This window comes from Cherax quadricarinatus, unplaced genomic scaffold (genome assembly GCF_038502225.1).
Source record: "Cherax quadricarinatus isolate ZL_2023a unplaced genomic scaffold, ASM3850222v1 Contig2578, whole genome shotgun sequence".
NCBI classification, from domain to species: Eukaryota; Metazoa; Arthropoda; class Malacostraca; order Decapoda; family Parastacidae; genus Cherax; species Cherax quadricarinatus.
The window spans coordinates 20,320-25,000 of record NW_027197604.1 but is presented as its reverse complement, the minus strand read 5'-3'; positions in this window follow the sequence as shown (position 1 = coordinate 25,000).

The following is a 4,681-nucleotide window of genomic DNA, read 5'->3' as shown; positions in this document are numbered from 1 at the left end:
GCCAATGGCAACTCTTCCCGCCGTCGCCCCGCCAATAAGAACTCTTCCCGCCACCGCTGCTGCCCGCCAATGGGAGCCCTTCCCGCCACCGCCCGCCAGCAAGAACCCTTCCCGCCCCCGCCAACTACCTACCTTCCCACCGCCACCAAGAAAAATGTCCTCCAATCAGGTTTGGCGTCGTTACTGGCGCCAAATCACAGCTTACTTGACGCGCGCCAAATTGGCGATAAGGCACGATTTTCCCGCCAGTAGATTGCGCGCCACAAGTCAACGGCTTTTGTGGCTTAACCAACAGAACTGTTTTTTTCCCTCCCGTTGTGGCTTTTACTGTTTGAGTTAGTGGTGTTCCGTGATGCTCTTTTAATGCCTTTGTTGAGTAATTATTATTATTATTATTATTATTATTATTATTATTATTATTATTATTATTTGTATTAGCACATCGGCCGTCTCCCACCAAGGCAGGGTGACCCGAGAAAGAATCACTTTCACCATCATTCACTCCATCACTGTCTTGCCAGAAGGGTGCTTTACACTACAGTTTTTAAACTGCAACATTAACACCCGTCCTTCAGAGTGCAGGCACTGTACTTCCCATCTCCAGGACTCAAGTCCGGCCTGTCACTTTCCCTAAATCTCTTCATAAATGTTACCTTACTTACACTCCAACAGCACGTCAAGTATTAAAAACCATTTGACTCCATTCACTCCTATCTAAAAAGCTCACGCATGCTTGCTGGAGGTCCAACACCCTCGCACACAAAACCTTTACCCACTCCCTCCAACCTTTCCTAGGTGGACCTCTACCCCGCCTTCCCTCCACTACAGATTTATACACTCTCGAAGTCATTCTGTTTTGTTCCATTCTCTCTACATGTCTGAACCACCTCAACAACCCGTCCTCAGTCCTCTGGACAACAGTTTTGGTAATCCTGCACCTCCTCCGAATTTCCAAACTACGGATTCTCTGCATTATATTCACACCACACATTGCCCTCAGATACAACATCTCTACTGCCTCCAGCCTCCACCTCCACTGCCTCCAGCCTCCACCTACACTGCCTCCGGCCTCCTCCTCCACTGCCTCTAGCCTCCACCTACACTGCCTCCAGCCTCCTCCTACACTGCCTCCAGCCTCCACCTACACTGCCTCTAGCCTCCACCTACACTGCCTCCGGCCTCCTCCTCCACTGCCTCTAGCCTCCTCCTACACTGCCTCCAGCCTTCTCCTTGTTACAACATTCAACACTCATGTTTCACACACATATAAGAACGTTGGTATAACTACACTCTCATACGTTCCCATCTTTGCTTCCATAGACAAAGTTCTTTGTCTCCACAGACTCCTCACTGCAACACTGACCATCAGTTCTGTGATTCACCTCATCTTTCATACGCTCATCTGCTGACACATCCACTTCTAAACATCTGAATACATTCACCTCCTCCATACTCTTTCCCTCCAATCTGATATCCAATCTTTCATCACATAATTTTTTTGTTGTCCTCATCATCTTACTCTTTCCTATATTCACTTTTAATTTCCTTCTCTGACACACCCTACCAAATTCAACCACCAACCTCTACAACTTCTCTTCAGAATCTCCCAAGAGCACAGTGTCATCAGCAAAGAGCAACTGTGACAACTCCCACTTTATGTGTGATTCTTTATCTTTTAACCCCACACCTCTTGCCAACACCCCAGCATCACTTCTCTTACAACCCCATCTATAAATATATTAAACATCATACCTGTTGGCCTTAGACATACCTGTCTAAGGCCTACTTTTACTGGGAAACAATCTCCCTCTCTCCTACATACTCTAACCTGAACCTGACTACCCTCGTAAAAACTCTTCACTGCTTTCAGTAACCTACCTCCTACACCATACACCTGCAACATCTGCCACATTGCCCCCCTATCCACCCTGTCATATGTCTATTCCAGTGACATACTAGGCCTTTATAGACACTCCCTGATTATGCAGAAAATTTCCACAACTTGGGTTAATTTTGTCCCCAGGATGCGACCCACACCAGTCCACGCAGGTACCTATTTTACTGCTAGGTGAACAGTGACAGCAGGTGTAAGGAAATTAACACCCAGGTACCTACTCACTACTAGGTGAACAGTGAAAGCAGGTGTAAGGAAACTAACACCCAGATACCTACTTACTGCTGGGGTGAACAGTGACAGCAGGTGTAAGGTGACTAACACCCAGGTACCTACTTACTGCTGGGGTGAACAGTGACAGCAGGTGTAAGGTGACTAACACCCAGGTACCTACTTACTGCTGGGGTGAACAGTGACAGCAGGTGTAAGGTGACTAACACCTAGGTACCTACTTACAGCTGGGGTGAACAGTGACAGCAGGTGTAAGGAAACTAACAACCAGGTAACTAATTACTGCTAGGTGAACAGTGACAGCAGGTGTAAGGTGAGTAACACCCAGGTACCTACTTACTGCTAGGTGAACAGTGACAGCAGGTGTAAGGTGACTAACACCCAGGTACCTACTTACTTCTAGGTGAACAGTGACAGCAGGTGTAAGTTGACTAACACCCAGGTACCTACTTGCTGCTAGGTGAACAGTGAAAGCAGGTGTAAGGTGACTAACACCCAGGTACCTACTTACTGCTAGGTGAGCAGTGAAAGCAGGTGTAAGGTGACTAACACCCAGGTACCTACTTGCTGCTAGGTGAACAGTGAAAGCAGGTGTAAGGTAAATAACACCCAGGTACCTACTTAGTGCTAGGTGAACAGTGACAGCAGGTGTAAGGTGACTAACACCCAGGTACCTACTTACTGCTAGGTGAACAGTGACAGCAGGAGGGTAAGGTGACTAACACCCAGGTACCTACTTACTGCTAGGTGAACAGTGACAGCAGGTGTAAGGTGACTAACACCCAGGTACCTAATTACTGCTAGGTGAACAGAAGCAGGTGTAAGGTGACTAACCCCTAAGTACCTAATTGCTGCTAGGTGAACAGGAGCAACAGGTGTAAGGTGACTAACACTCATGTACTTACTGCTAGGTGAACAGGAGCAACAGGTGTAATGTGACTAACACTCATGTACCTACTTACTGCTAGGTGAACAGTAAAGAAAACAGGTGTAAGGATGAATAACACCCGGTACCTACTTGCACTGCTTAGGTGAGCAGTGAGCAGGTGGGGTAAGGTGACTAACACCCGAGGTACCTTACTGCTGAGGGTGAACAGTGACAGCAGGGGTAAGGTGACTAACACCCAGGTGCCTCACTTGTGCTAGGTGAACAGTGACAGCAGGGTGTAAGGTGACTAACACCCAGGTACCTACTTACTGCTAGGTGAACAGTGACAGCAGGGGTAAGGTGACTAACACCCAGGTACCTACTTACTGCTAGGTGAACAGTGACAGCAGGGGTAAGGTGACTAACACCCAGGTACCTACTTAGTGCTAGGTGAACAGTGACAGCAGGTGTAAGGTGACTAACAACCAGGTACCTACTTACTGCTAGGTGAACAGTGACAGCAGGTGTAAGGTGACTAACACCCAGGTACCTACTTACTGCTAGGTGAGCAGGACTCTCTCTCTCTCTCTCTCTCTCTCTCTCTCTCTCTCTCTCTCTCTCTCTCTCTCTCTCTCTCTCTCTATCTATCTCTCCACTCTCATTATAAAGTATTTTTAACGTCCCTGTCATGGCTCTCAAATATCATAGCTCCTAATAACTCCTACCAACAAAATATTGTGACCTTCTAGAGCATTTAAAGCTTTTAGAGCTTTTAGAGCTTTTAGAGCTTTTAGAGCTCTGAGAGCTCGATAGAGAGAGTAACCGTGCTATCTATTCAAGATTTGTTGGAGAGAAGGAGGAGGGAGAGATTCGACCTCTTCCCTCCCTCCTTCCCTCCCTCCTTCCCTCCCTCCTTCCCTCCCTCCTTCCCTCCCTCCTTCCCTCCCTTCTTCCTCCTCCTTCCCTCCTCCTTCCCTCCCTCCCTTCCCTCCCTCCTTCCTCCCTCCCTCCCCTTCCCCTCCTTCCTCCTCCTCCTCCCTCCCTCCTCTCCATCCCTCCTTCCCTTCCTCCTTCACTCCCTCCTTCCATCCCTCCCTTCCCTCCCTCCTTCCATCTCCTCCTTCCATCCCTCCTTCCCCTAGCTCCTTCCTCCCTCCTTCCATCCCTCCTTCCCTCCCCTCCTCCCTTCCCTCCTCCTTCCATCCCTCCTTCCATCCCTCCTTCCTCCCTCCTTCCTCCCTCCTTCCCTCCTCCTTCCCTCCTCCTTCCCCTCCTCCCTCCTCCTTCCCTCCCCTCCTCCCTTCCCTCCCTCCCTTCCCTCCTTCCTCCCTCCTTCCTCCCTCCTTCCTCCTCCCTCCCTCCTTCCCTCCCTCCTCCCCTCCTCCTTCCTCCCTCCTTCCTCCCTTCCTCCCTCCCTTCCTTCCTCCCTCCTTCCTCCCTCCTTCCTCCTCCTCCTCCTCCTTCCCTCCTCCTTCCCTCCCTCCTTCCATCCCTCCTTCCCTTCCTCCTTCACTCCCTCCTTCCATCCCTCCTTCCCTCCCTCCTTCCATCTCTCCTTCCATCCCTCCTTCCCTAGCTCCTTCCCTCCCTCCTTCCATCCCTCCTTCCCTCCCTCCTTCCCTCCCTCCTTCCCTCCCTCCTTCCATCCTCCTTCCTCCCTCCTTCCTCCTCCCTCCTTCCCTCCCTTC